Source organism: Hakea prostrata, chromosome 10 (assembly GCF_041222555.1).
Source record: "Hakea prostrata isolate BN-2017 chromosome 10, UWA_Hpros_2, whole genome shotgun sequence".
NCBI lineage: Eukaryota > Viridiplantae > Streptophyta > Magnoliopsida > Proteales > Proteaceae > Hakea > Hakea prostrata.
In genome coordinates, this window is record NC_142609.1 from 2531646 (window position 1) to 2548924 (window position 17279).

Sequence of the window (17279 nt, forward strand, 5' to 3'; positions counted from 1 at the left end):
GCATTGATTTTCGCTACTAGGTTGGCAAGGAGGTTATTGATAACCCATTGAGAATCCACCTTGAAGAAACAAACAGAAGTAGAGTCTACCATTACTGTTAGTGCTGCTTCCATTTTCAATTATGATTTGACTTTGCAGGAGCTTCATTGTTGGCTAAAGAGACAGGAAGCCAAATTAAGCAAACCTACAACACCAGAAAAAAGGCAGATCTTTTCAAGACGCTAGTTACAAGGTCAAAGGCTATTCACTAAGCAAAATAATTTTACATGGTGGCTTCCCAACTGGGCTATACCGGGATTTTCCACTGGATAAATCAGACTATGAGATTAATCCCACCCTTTTCACAACTGAAAGCTGTTATTCGATGGGTAGAACACATATATAGCATAATAACATAGGCATTTTTCTTTACAAGGGATGGAATTTTCAATGGAGAGGTCCAAGGCGTCAATACTTCCAACGTTCAGATGTCATCTTCCCCGTCATCCCTGTCATGGCGATCGTCAGATGCAGCTCTACCTTCCATGGCCATTTCATCGTCACCGTCTGAACCATCACGTTTGCTTTTACCACCCGCTTCATCATCATCTGCAGGACGCTGGTTGCCGCCGTATTGCCTGTTTCTCCACCCTCGGTCTCGGTCCATTGACTGGCTGTGCGATAGATGGCGCTCGCCCTCATCTGTATTCAAGGCAACAAGATAATGTTTGTGTTAGTACATCCACATCAAGATGACACTTCATGTAAACAAAGACTGTAAACAAAGACTGATGTCTCACCCAATATAACCCAACCTAAAAATAAATGTAAACGACAACAAAAACAATAAGCCTTGTCTCAACTAAATGGGCTGGCTACAAGGATTCTTGCTCTTCAATCAGCAAGGATTAATACCATATGAAAAAACTAGGTGCTTGTTACCTTTTCTTTTTTTTTTTCCTTTTATGCCTGGGAGTCATCTCTGAATCGTTTGTACCCCAATATATTGATTCTCCTAAAAGTGTACCATGCAGAGCATAAAAACTTGCGACACAAAAATTTTGGGTTCAGGGCTGTCTTCTTTTAACTAAAAACTACTAAAAGTAATCTTATGGAAGACTTGCATTGAAACTTTTTTCCTTCCCCTATTGAATCCAATGCACAACTTCGTAAGAATTACAAAAAGCTAAAATGTGTAGCACTCTTCAGAAAGTAAAATTATGCAATGTACAACAGAAAGTAGGCCAGGGCATCTCAAATATTTTTATTACCACTTTCACCATCTGAAGCCTCAGCTAGCCTTGCGATAGCATCAATAAGTGATTGTTCATGCTCCTGCCATATCAAAGAACACATGAAGCTTGTATAGCATGCCTATGGAAAGTACAATATGAGAACCATGGCTATCCTTACTTTCAGCAATTTTTTTGCCTTCTCCATTTCATGAGGATCAGGATGGCTAGCATTGAATACCTTCTCTACCTGTCAATAACACCAGTAGGAAATGTAAAACTATTGCTACCATTTTTACAGATGACTTGTTCATTATTTTCATTCGTACCTCCTTAATTAGGGAGTCCGTGTGGAGTATTTCGATGTCATCAGAAGCTTTCTTCCGGTTCCATTCTGTGAAGGTGGGAAGTCTTTCTTCGATTGGCCTTTCAAAGCAGCCCCTCTTCCTCTTCCTGCACCTGGAACAGCACCACCACGAACATTTCTCTTAACCCCACGACCTGATCCACCACGGCCAACTTGACGGGAAATTCCTGGATCTTCCCCTTCCCATTGAATATCCTCTGGTGAGAACTGTCATCGACATTTTTTTAATTCCAAATGTCAGCATTCAAAAGACAACCTTCACCCAAATCGTTTGTTAAAGAAATGTGGCTAAAAGAGTTGGGTCCCAGAGAACAGAAAGAAAAAAGAAAAATCAAGAACAAAATGCTATGACTGAGGCAGGCACCTCTGAGTGTTTTAAGAATATATCTTCACCTTCCTCAAAGCACATGACATTCATCAACTGGCCTCTAAATCCAGAGTTTCAATGTCTTGGATCCAGGAAGAATCCCCTTTTTTAAACAACAAACATGAATTCACATTAGACTGCAATACAGGTCTGCCGTAGCAGCAACTGTTTTGTTAACTATATACTTAGTTGGACTGACTTTAGTCTGACTAAAACATTAAACAAGTCAGCAAGTTCCACCCGTTGTCCATAGGCTTAGATTCTCTTGGAAGACATTCTATAACTGCCATGGGGCAGCTCAGCTAGTTTCAACAATCATGCCTTAGCTTCAAACCAAATAGATGTAGGAATATCAAATTTAATTCTTAAAGCTAGGGTTTGAGAATTTAGGGTTTTATAACTACTAGGGTTTCTAAGGCAGAATTAGGGTTAGGGTTAGGGTTAAGGTTGAGCATAGAGGAGTAGGGGATGATGGTTCTAAAAGGACTCAGAGTTTGGATGAATGGTTTGAGAATTATGAAGGTTTAAGGTTCCTAGGGTTACTAGGAATTTAGGGCAGCTAAGGGATTAGGATTTAAACTAGGATTTGGTTGGTGCAATTGGGTTGAAATTGGGAAGGAAGGTCACTAGGGTTGGGAGGATGAGGCTCGTATAGTTTAGGACGGAACTAAAGGTTAGATTGCTGTACATCTGACTGAATCTTTTTGTCTTAGGAAAAGTCCAAAACCAGAGAAGTTTCAGAAAACAAAAAAATGACATGGAGCTTAGGGTTTAGGGGGAAAAGAGTTTTGATCTTCCTAGGGCCCCGCGGGCCGGGGGTGGGTGCCCAAGGAAGAACGAGTGAGAGGGAGAAAGCCTGTCAATTGCAGAAAATTAATAAACTCCAGCAGCCGTGGGCTTCCCTACTTGGGAACCCAGGACTCCAACCAATTCCTTCAATCAATTCTTTATTCAATAATAGTCAACTGATTTGTTTACGAGTAACAAATTAAAGAAAGACTTTGGAATGGAACTCATACTCCAATTAAAGAAAGAATTATGTTGTAAGGACTCCTAAATAAATAACTGCAGAATTAAAAGAAACTCCTAACTTAAGAAGGGATCCAATTTGAATTAAGATTCCAACTTGTCTCTCCCACTTGGACTGGGACTCTGTCTAAGCAAACAGGACTCAAATAACAAAGTAATAATAGATTTGGACTCCTGAAATTATGATGCATCTAAGAAGACCCACTAGGACTCCAAAGAAGGAAGGCAAAATTATCAATTTGCCCCTGGCCAGGTTTGGCCTTTATGGAGGGGCTGCAAGAAAAGGCTTCTCTGGAAAGGGGTGACCCCCTGGTTACATCACATACCCTCAGAAGCCAGATGTTATTGCTATAGACAAGCCCTCCCTCATTGGACCAGGCAATGATGATGAAAAATCAAGGGGCAAAAATCATGGTACAACTGAGCACACAAAGAAAAGGATGCAAACCAGAAAAATGTGAATTCTCCCATCCAAATTAAACTGTTGTTTGGGATCACCAAGTAATATGCATACACATAAGACATGGAAAATGTGAAAAAAGGCACCTAAATCTATTTTCTCAAGACTACAACCATCCTCACCAAAGTAATGAGAAGAGTAAGCAGAAGTGACATTAATGTGAAACTCACAAGATGCTAAAAATGAGACACTACCGAAGCAAAGAAGGAACAACTAAAAAACGTTAGGGAGAGAGAACCAGAAGCAATCCATCCACCTTTGTGGATTCAAATATGGAAACAGGAACAAATAAAAATGGAATTTACAGAAGCAAATGGAATGTGCTTCACAACATATTTTATCAATTCACGCATTCAAAGGGGAGAGAGAGAGAGAGAGAGAGAGACAAGAAGAAGAGGAGGAGGGAGTGTCTTTTTTTCTTTATTTTTTATTTTTATGGGTTTTTATTTATTTATTTTTGGGGAGAGGGGGAGGGGGGGGGGGCATTTACACTCACAATGGTCAAGCTTTAATTCATTCTATTACATATCATTGAGCTGAATCTGAATACCAGCATTTAAAAACATAAAAGAAACATAATTCTTCAATAAACCAGGACTTTTTTAAACTATTTAAACTTAAGATCATTCCTATGCATCCTACCCAAATTAAAATTTCGCACACATAATTATCCAACATATAAATAATAAAATCCAGAATAACAATAAAAACTCACACAAAACAGCATCCCCTATTTTATTTCTTGGTGAGCTGGGCTTGGGCCTATTTCATAGCATTACCATTCATGTTGCTGTAGCATGAACAGTAACAAGGTGATGGCTTCCTGCATCACTGAACCACATAGGAACTCACATTCGGATATGATATTCCCAGGCAAGGATCGAGATTGTGATTTCGAGGCCAGTTTCGACCAGGCCAAAACCCGGAAATCTCTAGGTTTAGACCAAAACTTTGGTTGAGACCTGATACTTTTTTTTTTGAAATTTCGACTTGGATTTGGGCCTTATACAACCTTCATTTCATCTGATTTCTTGCCTACTATCTGTTTAAAGCATAATATGCACAATGGAACTAGCAGTTTGCCAAAACAAACACTAAAAAGTTATCATTCAAATAACTAACAAATGATTGGTTCCGAGAAGTACAAACATTGCCTACTAGCATAGAATCATTAGCATACATTGTTTGATAGAATTGTTACATATACATGTTAACAAAATACATTGACCAACTAGATTAAGTCATGGCTCACTCAAGCCATGAACAAAACAAAAATATAGAAATGAGAAGTTCAGAACTGTTGGGTATGGCTCATGCTTCACATTCTTTTTTCGAAAGACACAGGAGTCCTACTCTTGGGCCTATAAAGGCCTTTTATCACTTTGGGACTCGATGTTTCCTGTGTACTTTGAGCTTGGGCCCATAAATAACTATTGTGGCTTAAAAGGTGTTTGAAGGCAAAGGAGGAGCAAAAGAGCCGTTTGAAGGCAAAGGAGGTAAAAGAACTTAATTAAAAATAAAAGACCTAACTATACATGAGAAGTCCTACTTAAAAGTTAAAACACTTCACTCCTATTTATACTCTTTGAAGCAACTTTAATATAACAAATCTGATGTGATTTTTTGTTTCCAAAACAAAAGTAGGAGTTAATGCAAGCATTAAGTGAAATGTAATTCAGTAAGGGTATATAAATGGAAAATCACCATCTGAGCATAAAATATGACTTCCCAAAAACCCTAAAACATCCGTGAGCATCCCATCCATCATGGGAGACTCTGCAACTAACTTTGTTAAACTACGAAGTCCAAGTCTCCAGGTCTTCCAAGTAAACCTTCAATTTCCTCACTTCTCTCTCTTTTGCGACTCAGACTTAAAGGTTTCAAGTGATTTCTTCAAATCTCTCACCCAGCTTCTCCAGATCACTTTTCATGAACCCTAGAACCAGTACAGCCTCAAATCCTTGCCTAAATCTGAGGCCAAGAGCCTCAATAATGAGTAAGTTCCTGAACATCATGATATTATGCCCAAACCAGGTTTAAGAATAGTTGTCAGAGCATCATCTTGGCAACACCACACTTCCAAGTGTCTTGTCACCTTGTTTGCTGCTGCCTTGATTCCCTCCTCTCACCGGTCACCCCCCCCCCCCCCAAAAAAAAAAAAAAGAGAACTATGAATTCAAGGGCCATTATGCTCTTTGTACCGACCCAAATCATCAAAATCAAGCCCAAATTATATACACCCCACTCACATGGTACTACTTCATTAGAGCCTACTCTATGATCTCCACAACCTTCTAAACCATTCTCATATACAACTACACTTCACCCCAATAAATTCTCAGTGATGAAAGCCAAACATACCTAGCCCTATTCATGGCTTGCACTCATTTGGTTTCGATTCCAAATGGAGAAGAAATCCATGCCAATGTCACTAAAACGACTTGACCCAGACATGCTCAAGTACTACCAGAGCCTTTATTCACCGGAGGTGAATTCTTCAAAGTCAAGGAGAGTTGATGAGGACATCAATGGGCGGTTTAGAGTTTACCAGCGACGCCGACGTAGAGATCATCCCATGACAGCATCTATTTGGATGAATGACAACTTTGGAAGTTATCGGATTGCTAGGATCCTATGGTTTGATGAGAAGCACCGCTCATAGGCAATTTGTCATGTTATTTTCCTTAGTCTCAGTGGTTTGGGTATTAATTTGCTTTTTTTTTTTTTTTTTTTTTTTTTTTAAAAAAAATTATGTTTGAGCCTTTGTGGGCTAGGCCTAGAGTGTATTTTGGCCCATTTTGAATTAATTTGGCTTTGGGTTATATTTTCTACTTAAGTTGGGGTTATTTTCGGAATTAAGCATGTAGGGGTTGGGAGGGATCAATTATTTTAATTAAATCTTGTATGGAACTTGTTTTTGGCAAGCATGAATGAATGAAAATATTAAAAGATTTCTCTCTCTTGCGCAAGTCTCTTTCTTGGCGTCGATTCTTCTCTTTCTTGGGTAAGTTCTTCTCTTCTACTTTCTCTCTTGCGTGGATCAGCTTTCTCTCTTCTTCTTTTCTGCATATTTGCTTACTTCTCTCTTTTTTTTCTTTCTTTCAATTGATTCTTTCTATTCTTCTTCTCTCAATTTTCATTTTTTTCTCTTTCTTCTTCTTTCCCAGCTATTCTGACTGTCAGAATTTTCTTTATTCTTTGTTGTACCTTCTTTTTCTATTTCTTCTTTTCTTTCTCTCATTCTCTATTATCACCTCTAGTACAACAATCTTCTTGTGGTTCTCCATTCTAACCCTATTGTCCATTCCTAGGTTTCCCCATTGCCTAGAAAGATTTTCTTTCTATTATTTCTGTTCTTAGATATTTTCTAACCCCTGTTTTGCTGCCAGGACTAGCAGGTAACTTTATTAAACCTTTCTTTGAAAGAAATTTTTTTTTTAATTTATCTTTCTTCCTTTGAGTAGTTTCTTTAAAACAAAACTTCTACAGGTTCCTTTGCATTGTTAATTTCTGAATTCATTGTTAGAAACCTGATTTTGACTAGGACAATGCTATTTTCTTTGGATTTCTTGATATTCTTGCATTCAATTTAGAGTTATGGTGCCAATATCCACATCCCCTTGTATCCCCTATTGATTCTTGTTTAGTTGTGTTCATTAGTTAGGATTTATTGTGTTTCTTTCTTTGCTTTAACTATCTTATAAGCATGCTTAATCAGAATTCAGGTGTTGCAATTCCTTTTTCTTTTATTACCTATCAAGGATCGGTATCTCATTCTAAAAGTCTTGTAGCCCACTTTGTCGGTCCCCTAGGGCAAATTTGATAATGTTCTTAAAAAACGTTTCTGGCGTTCTTCTGTTCTTTGGGAACGGAAGAACGGGTTAGAGGCGTTTGATAAAACGGTTCGTTCTTCTGTTCTTTAAGAACGAACCAGTCAGAAAAGTGTTCTAAAGAACGCTTTTTGCATAACATAAAAAAGATGTTTTTACCAAAGAATAGAAACGGAAGTGATGAAATTGGTTCAAATTGAAGCCTTAGAACAAGTTTATCAAACACACCAACTTATTTTTCAACAAAAAAAAAAAAAAAAAAAAAAACCTAACATATTCTATTTAGTGTTTTAAAAATATTTTCAGAACGGATTTATCAAACGCCTATTTTCAAGTAAAGAACGGTCTTTTAGCACAGAAACATTAAAAAACGGTTATGCATAAGAACTGGTTTCTCAGAACGGAAACGTTACCAAACGCATACCTAGTTTCTAAGGTTTCCCCTACATCACATAGACTACGTCACTACGCTAACATAACAGCATCTAAGAAGAAGCAGAAGGTCCGTGAGGTGTATTCACCTATCTCAACAGATAAGTGAAGTGGATGAACTGATTCATTATTTTTTTTTTTTTTTAAGAAAAAGAAAAAAAGGCAAACACGGTGCCAAAGGTCCCGCACAAGCAGAGTCCTAATCCATTATACAATCGAAATAAAATATTTTTTTACATAACCTTCATATATTTTCTTATATTTGCAAAAGCACTCTTTTAAAATCTTGGATATTTATAAAAAAGGTGCAATGCAGGTGGATCCATGAAACAGGGAGGGGGGAGTTGCCATGTAGCCATGAAAGTACCTCTTTAAGGTTAACCCATTCCCATGTCTCATTTGGTGTGTTCATATCGTAGACTAGAGCATGCAGTCCCTGACAATAAATCATAAATAATTAGACCAGTTAGGCACTACCACAGCATGAAAGCAAGTATATTCAATAGCAAAACATACATCAGCAGGGTTATAATTAGTTATAACAGCTTCATAGAAGCTGTTGTCGTCAGGCCATCTTGTCTTCACTCTCCGCCCAACCAATGGATCAACTGCTGCTGTTTCGCTTGGTTCATTTGCAACAAGGGGACCACCACGATTAGGAACTTGGCCCCTTCCAGTTGGACCAGTAGAGGCATACTGCATGGACTTCATCGAGGATACACCTGGCATTGTCTGACCCTGTTAAAAGGAGGGAACAATGAAATGATAGAAATACATATTAATTAACAGTCATTATAGAGAACATACAATGAAAATAGTTAACTTACCGGTTTAGCTTTCTTGCCCCTAGCTCCTAACACAGTTCCTCGTTTTGCAGCAGAAGACGATGGCTGCATTGACCCAACTCCTGTTTGGGGATGCAACGAAGGGGTTGGAGCACCCAAAGTCAAAGAAGGTATAGACTGTGATGTCTTTGGCTTCTTGCGTGATGCTGAGACAGTAGGACTGGGCATTGGATCATGAACAGGTTGGGCATTGCTGAGCAACCCAGTTAGGTGTCCACCTGCCCTCCACTCTCTGATGGCATTATGCAACAAAGCTAATAGTCAAAAATATAAGAGAATGGACCTCAAACAAAGAAAAAAATTATCTCATTTTAGATTATCAGACCTTATTCTCTTGATGATATCGTCTCCATTAACCCTGCCAAGAAGCACTCTATGCTCATCATCTGATACCCGCAACTCTTTTCTAAGTTCTGTTATTAAACCTTCCTTGTCCTAAAAAAATGCAACTCATAATATTACAATTACACCTCACCAGCAGAGACCAGGAAATTTAGATTTTGATGGCATTCAAACAAACTGAGGATGCGCACCCAAGTAATGGCATCAGATTGAGCTTTAAAAGCTCGAAGGACCGAACAATATGCTTCTTGCTCAAGTTGGTGGATCTGTGTCTCCATGTCACTGTGTATTCTAGCATATGGAACAGAACCCACAACAGTAGATCTCCCGTTCCCTGCAAGACGACCTCCTCTGTGAACCCTGTTTTGATGTGATGGAGGAAGATCATCATCCGTTCCTGCAATAAATTGATATACAAAACTTGAATAAGATCATGGGACCATTAGTTATGGCAAAAGAGAACTAACCAATCAGGTATTTGAGAATAAGAAATGGATAAGGAACATTTAACTAGATTACTGGAAGGATTTTTAGTTAATGAAAGGCAGGAATAAGTAAATCCAGTTATGATACTTCCAGCAGAAGAATCACTTTGCACTATCTGATAAAGGTCTGTATTCAAGAATTACTAATAACTACAAATATAAGAAGCACATAGTCTCAAATAAAATTGGAAAATCCAAAAGCTGCAAGCCAAACAAATAGCTTGATTACAAGGATTGAAATATCTATGTCACTTGATATTTTAATCACTGGATTACTCAGTTCTGGGCTCATTCACCCCCCCCCCCCCCCAAAAGAAAAATAAAAAGAGCCAAAAAAAAAAACCAACTTCTTTTAAACTTAATAACCAAAGCACTAAGCTAATCTGTAGACCTTTCAAGAGAAAGCAGTTGAACTAACTGCAAGGGAAGCTTCGTTTACAATGGGAAGAGAATTTAAAAATAAAATCCTAAAAGAAGGTGGAGGAGCGGTGAGCCGGTGAGGCACAAAATTAGGAAAGAAGCTTCATCAGAACCCAACATGAACCTACGGTTCAAGAGAGGAGGGGTTCCAAATATTTAAATATTTTTAACGATAATAAAAATAAAGGCAGTTGAAAAGGCCATCACAGTGTCTTAGACGGTTTATAGGAAGTAATCAACAGTAGAACAACCCATTTAAGACTTGCAATTACCAAAATGAGGTGCCCTAAATAAATGGCGTCAGAGTTGGCTTGCCGTCGAGGGTGAAACTTCATCAACTCTTTCAGAACCTACGATGAAAGAAGCAACGAGGAGAGCAGCAGCTAATTTACTAAGCAGTAGACCAGTCCAGCTAAAGTTCGTATGTTTCTAAAGCCCCAATACAGCCATCTCTTTGGCAAGATGTACTACGGTAGCTGTCCCTCATACATTCTCATGATGGGGTAACAACAAGCATAAACAGATTAACCCACAATAAAAACAAGAGTAATTTGGTTTTCTGTTATCTATTGTAAAAACAAATCTCTAACTGCACTTGGAATGTTACCCAATCAGCTATTGCACAGAAAATATTCATTTATTATACCAAACATCACATGGGCCTGCAATGGTGACAACTGTTATTTCTGCTGTTGCTCCCACACTTTGATGGTATAAGAAGAAAATCAACACATACCCCCAGCACACCTTAGTTGTAGTGATGTAGGAGAAACCCTAGAAACTAGGGGACCTACAAAGTGGGCTACTAGACTCTTAGAATGAAACACCTATTTTTGACAGATAGTAAAGAAAATGAATTGCAGCACTTGAATTCTGATTAATCATGCATATAAGACAGCTAAAGTAGAGAAAGAAACACAATAAGGCCTAACTGATAAGCACAACTAAACAAGAATCAATAGGGAAACAAGGGGATGGGGATCTTAGCACCATAACACTAAATTGAATGCAATGGGATTAAGAAACTTAAAGAAAGTAGAGCTGTCCTAATCAATATCAGATTTCTAACAAGGAATTCAGCAATTAACAATGTAAAGGGAGTCTTCGGAAGTTTTGTTTTAAAATAAACTACTGCCAAAGAATAAATGAGAAATATTTAGGGAGAGATAATGTTACCTGCTGATCCTGGCTACAAAACAAGGGTTAGAAAACATCTAGGAACAGAAATAAGAGAAAAAATATATATTTTGAAGTAATGGTGAATCCTAGGAAATGAGAGTAGGGTTAGAATGGAGAACCACAACAAGATTGTTGTACTAGAGGTGATAAAAGAGAAGGAGAGAAAGAAAAGAAGAAATTAAAAAAAAAAAAAAAAAAAAAAAAAAGGAGGTACGACAGAGAAGAAAGACAATTCTGACAGACAGCAAGGAAAGAGGAAGAAGGAAGAAAAAAGAATAAAAGAAAACTGAGAGAAGAGGGTTAGAAAAAATCAATAGAAAGGAAAAAGGAAAGAGAGAAAAGAACAATTATGCAGAGAAAAGAAAAGAAGAAGAGAGGAAACTGATCCACGTAAGAGAGGAAAGGTAGAAGAGGAGAAGAAGAACTTACTAAAAATCCACGCCAAGAAAGAGAGTCGCACAAGAGAGACGAATCTTTTAATTTTTGCATTCATTCATTCATTGCCAAAAACGAATTTCATACAAGTTTTAAATAAAAAAATTGATCCCTCCCAACCGTACATGTTTAATTCCCAAAATAACTCCAACTTAAGTAGTAAATATAACCCAAACCAAAATAATTCAAAATTGGGCCAAAATAGATTCTAGGCCCAGCCCATAAAGACTCAAACATGAAATTAAAATATTTCAATAGCAAACTACTATCCAACCCACTAAGACTAAGGAAAATAACATGACAAACTGACTATGAGCAGTGTTTCTCATTGAACCATAAGATCCTAGCAATCCGATAACCGCTGAACTCATCATCCATCCACATAGATGCTGTCGTGGGATGATCTCTACGTCGGCGTCGCCAGTAAACTTGGAATTGCTCACTGATGTCCTCATCAATCATCAGGTAGATTTCATTTCAGCAACTATTTCATTCCTTGGGCTTAAAAGAAAAAACCTGCTTGTGTTCACTAAATCACCATCAGCCCATTACCAATTCAAATGTTGAGTAATTGTGAAACTATAGTTTACAAATCAAGACCAACCCTAAAGTAAAGCAATTCATTTCCTCTGTGTGTATTGGGATTTTTGTGTGTGTGTGTGTTGGGGGGGGGGGGGGGAGAGAGAGAGAGAGAGAGAGAGAGAGAGAGAGGAGGTGGTGAGCATAAGAATTAATTCCAACAGTTAACTGTAAATCTGGCAATAACAGGAATGTGAACACCACTTCAACAAAGGATCACATGGAGGAATAGACTTGATATTAGAATGTATTAAAGGGAAATGTGGGGTAAAAGTAAAAGCCGGGGGTATTATGGAAATTCCAGCGGATAAAACAAGAAAGCAGCATACACTTTTTTTTCTTGTTTTGGTTATCTTTCTCTCTCTTCTTCTTCTTTTTTTTTTTTTTTTTTTTTTGGGGGGGGGGGGTTGGAAGAAGTCATCTTCAACCTATCAACATCAAAGAGAAGGCAGAGGTCAAACCTGACTTCTTGATGTAGTCCTAGATTGGAAGGAGATCAACTAGGAGCTAATTAACCAGGATCTTTTCTGAACGGACAGTTAGGTTTTACGTCAAAGTTGGGCCAGGGTTGGGAGATTGGTTATGTCAATTGGGTGTTGGGAAAGTCATCAACGAAGGTATAAGTTTCGATAGTTAAAACTTGCTGAAATCAAGTTAATAGTAAATTAGCATTACAATTTCTCGAAAAGGAAATAAGGTTTAGAGTGGGATGATGGGCCTAAGGTTTCAATCTAATGTTGGAGGGGCTGTAAAGGTAGTTGATCATGGTAAGGGCAAGAACTGAAGGTGGAATTGGCCTGGGTAAGATCTAGGGTGTTTTGGGGTTTATTGGCGATGGAGGGAAATTTAGGGTTAGGATACAGGTTTAAGATTGGGGAAGAAGAGATAACCCAAAACTCTAGAAACCTGCATGATGTAACTCAGGGTTTGGGCTAGTCTTCAGGATCCTCTCTAATAGAACTAGCAGTAATTTAGGGTTTAAACCCTTGCTGTTTGGGCTGAAATCTCAGTGGACAGCAGCAGTTTATACACCAAACACCCTGCAGATAGGCTAATTTGAAGCCCAAGTCAGTTTAGGGTAGTCTGGGGTTAATTAGGAAGAGTTTGTAGGGTTCAGCCAGGTTAGGTCTAGTCTGGAAATTGAGGGAAAATCTCTGTTTTAATAGGCCAGTAATTGCAGAATTTTCAAAAGTTAGGGTTTGTATGTTCTCAGGGTTTCCAGGGTTAAGTACGGGGTGGTTCAAGGGTTCAATTAGGTTAGTTCTAAACCTGATTTTGTTGTTCTGTGATTTCAGAATTAGTCTGAAGAGGGTAGGATTTCGAAAATAAGTATCCTAGTTGGATCAGGATTCTTAAGGTGTTGGATAAGGTTAGGGTTAGAGGAAAGGTAGAGATGGTGTAGGAGAAGGTAATCCTAAAAGGGTTTAGGGGTTGGTTAAGGGGTTAGGAAGATACTAGAGTTTAATTGTTCGTTTGTTTGTGATAAGCCCCTTATCACTCGAGTATACAAACGAAGGAATAGCAAAGGAAGCATCGGATCATCTTCAGCAAATTTCGGGGGCAGTCCAACCAGCAAGTGACAAATGGCAGGATGGAATTGGACAGCATCCACAACCATGCTGAAACAGGGGAATGCAAAAGAAGGCACCATGTGCCAGGGGAGGATTGGTGAGAGTGTGGTGGAAGTTTGTTAGGAGGGTGGTACATAAAGCAAGGAATGCGAGTAGTGTGATGGGGGGGGGGGGGAAGGGGTTGGGAAAATGGAGTGGAAACTGAATTACATAATTCATTATAGGTAACTCATATTTGAATAGACAACAATACATGCATTTCCCATGTATAACCTTACTAGTTAAAAATAAAGTTTGAAAGGATAAACAGTCAGAACCCTAGTTCAAGACCAAAAATTGGATTTTCAACAGTAGGTACAATTCAGCTTTTAAATGATGAGGTTCTTTTTAAACATAAAAATTCAGCCTTAGTATGTTAAACCATTGCTAAAACAGGAATCTAGTAAAATAGTCATTTATTTTTACGCCCACAGAAAATTATCATTTAAAGTGGGTACAACAGCTTTCACAGACACAAAATAACCAGATAAATCATTCATCATATATCATATTTCAGTAATCTTAGATTAGTCATAAGGCACTGCTTTTTCTTATTTATAACTTTATTCTTTTAAGCATTTTTACTGGAATCAACAAATACAAAAGCATTTACAAAAATGATAGGCATAAATATGGGTTAGTCCTAGCCTCCCACTAAGTCAAGTTTCTATACCGGACTTATTTTCATGAATATGTGTACAAAAGGCTTCAACTAGGCTACATATCAATTTTCAACCCTCCCCCATCAAAACCCCCCCGAGATGGCTATTTAAGTAGGCTAAAACAAAATATACAGACTTGCCATGATCTCAGGATAGCAAGTTAGACCTTGAGTTTGGGTTCTCAAACTATGCTAGGGAAGTCACCTTCCCCGGTAAGCCCCCCAACCCCCCCCCCTTTTTTCTTTCTTACCCCCCTTAAGTTCTATTTATTTGAAACCCCATTACTAAACCATCAAACCTTTATCAACATTGTACCTTCAACCTTTCTGCAGAATTCCCAGAAATACATTCTCAAAGCGTTTTTTAGCAAGAAATCAGTCCAGCAACATCTAGCTATTAGATCACTCCCATATTTTAGCCTATCTACACTCCATTAGTACGGCCTTAGACACAATTTCCAACTACATCAAATTACTAAAACCCAAGACCCAGCCCCTTTCTTTATTTTTGGATTCCCAATGAACTCGAATTTTGAATATAAATTCTACTCGATCTAACCATTAGAACCCATCTAAGATTTGAACCACCACATACAATCTACACCCAAAACTGGATTCAATCAAAGTTACAATTCCACCATTTTAAAACCCTCTACCAACAACCCTTTTCGGTCAACCAGAACCATGTTCTGCTGGTTCTATTTTGAGATTTCAGAAGAACTGGTCCTTGGTTGATTCTAATCAACAAAGGCTACATTATAGAATATTAGAAATTTGTTTTGGATTGTCTTATCATATTTCCTGTTGAAGTTCTAGATAAGAGTAGACACACAGGAGTCATATTTCAATTTCCCCATTTGAGTAGGTTCCTTGCTTAGTTATTCCGCTAATGAGGTGATTAATTATATTCTTTTAAACAAACTTATAATATGTTGAAATTAATTAGACCTGAACTAAAATTTTGATTCAAGTGTTGCCAGCATGGGCTGTGTTAGTGAGCCCCCGCCTCTCTCTCTATCCTCTTGTTCCTTACGATATAGTTTCTCTAGCCATTAACTGGCAAGTACTGGACTGGATAATTAGAAAGTCCTCATCTAGTTTAGGCAAGCTAGCAGTCCCCAGTAGCTTGGTCAATCTACTTCAAGATCAATGAGTCTGACCTGCAACCTAGGTATTAGCATGCTCTCCGCACGCATGCCATCCACAGGTGGCAAATAGCTATAACGTCAGCTTGTCCACCCCCTTGTCCCATGAGATCTCACACTAGAACCATGACTAAGCCTGCCACCACCACTTGTTTGTGTTTCAGGCACAGTTGCTTGTGCTGCATGGGCATCCAGGTGGCTCTGCCTGAACTAGTGCCTTCTATTTTACTGAACTTATGACCTAGAGGCTGGGCAGTCTATTTTGGGTTAGCCAAGGACAGTCCTTGAAAGCATGCCATTTCATAGGAGATTATGTACAACTAAAGGAATTATGCAATGGACCTTGGGACAAATTCAACCAGAAAATAGAGTAGTCATCAGGGCTCATGAGTTTACTCTTTTTTAGGCTAAAGTGATTAGATTCGGAGGACTTGGCATGAGTTATAGGTGGACTTCTTATTATTTTTATATTTATATATACAGTTGATACTATTGGCTGATCAGTTGCATTAATTTTTAAGAGAATTAACCCTCGCCAGATAAAACATATGCATGTTATCTAATGATCCCATACAAGATTAAAACTGGAGGAAAGAAGAAAGGAATGAATAAATATCCTCTTTTCTTTTGGGTGGCATTGGAATGGGCGTTGTTTGTTTACACTGAAAGTTTTATACAAAGCGGAGCAGCAAAAGAAGTCAGCTTAACAATTAATAAAATCAATCCTAGCGGTTTACCCATCTCTAAGGCATTAACCTCGAACCAGAGTGACTCTTAAAAACTATATAAATAGAACTTGCTTGTTTAAACAAAACCTCACTGTTTTATTTAAGATTAGCACGTATCTAGCACCGGCAAGCAACGACATTGCAACCCATCAGGACCAATATGACGTATTCCTTGTAATCTTCAGAAACCTTAGGAAAGGAAAAGACGCAAGGGAAAGCCCTAGTCACCTTTTTAATGCCTATATAGGTGGTTTTCAATTCAATTAGGCAACGGTAGGTCCCGAAGATTATGCCAAGCTAAAACCCAATGCTTCTCGAAATGTTTATTTCAGTTCAAAACCCTAAGCAAGCCATCGAACACTAAACCCTAATTCCATCCTCCAAGTTCACAAACCAGCTACCAAACCACATTCAATTACTTGAGCAATAGAATAGAATAGAATACCGCCAATACAGTAATGCTCAGAAAATTTTCCCAAATCAAAAGTCCGGAACATGAAGAGCAACGCATCATAAGCTGCTGAGATATGTCATTAAAACGCATCAAAGATACGATCTTGGAGCAACTCACCGCTGCTGTCGGAAAGTCCGTAGTCCATAGCCCGGTTTCACCAACGAGGTCTTCACTTGAACAGAAAAACCTCTAGGATCCACCGCGAACGTCGAGAAGGCGTTGCAAAGGAGAAATAACTCTTCAATAACATAAGCTTCTTCCGAGCATGGCCGTTTATTTATCGATCTCCCTCTGCATTCCTTAAATAAAAATCAACATAAACCTAAACCATGACCTCCGAAGCAAGAATTCGGAGGGAAATTTGATTCGCGAGAAAGATTTGTGTGAGAGTGAGTAATCAGTTGAGACAGCGAGAGGCAACTGGAGAAATAACGCGAGACAGTCAGGGCAGCGAGAGAGAATGCAAGTCAAGAACTCGGCTCGGACATGAAATATAAATTATAGCACTTTAACTCTTTAATTGATTAAAAATGGTTTTGAAGTCCGCGCTCTCGCCTCGCTTAAATAATAGTGTGCCCTGCGTGTGCGCGTGTGACCTGAGCTTTGACAATTCTTCATTTTTCCAAGTTCAAATCTACTTCCATTTATTATGGGTATATATGGAATTTACTTTGTTTGGAAGCAGTTATTTGATACGCCA

At 38.4% G+C, this 17279-nt stretch overlaps 1 pseudogene across 1 annotated transcript; it reads right to left on the reverse strand.

The window, feature by feature from the left end:
• Positions 1-463: 463 nt before the first annotated feature.
• LOC149001444 (protein EMSY-LIKE 3-like) lies at positions 464-17089 on the reverse strand (annotated as a pseudogene). The gene is made up of 10 exons (XR_016170136.1): positions 16697-17089; positions 9075-9280; positions 8867-8976; positions 8524-8773; positions 8213-8434; positions 8064-8132; positions 1541-1785; positions 1393-1461; positions 1251-1314; positions 464-681 (listed from the first exon to the last, which is right to left on the reverse strand). The product of XR_016170136.1 is annotated as a protein EMSY-LIKE 3-like (transcript).
• Between the last annotated feature and the right edge of the window lie 190 nt (positions 17090-17279).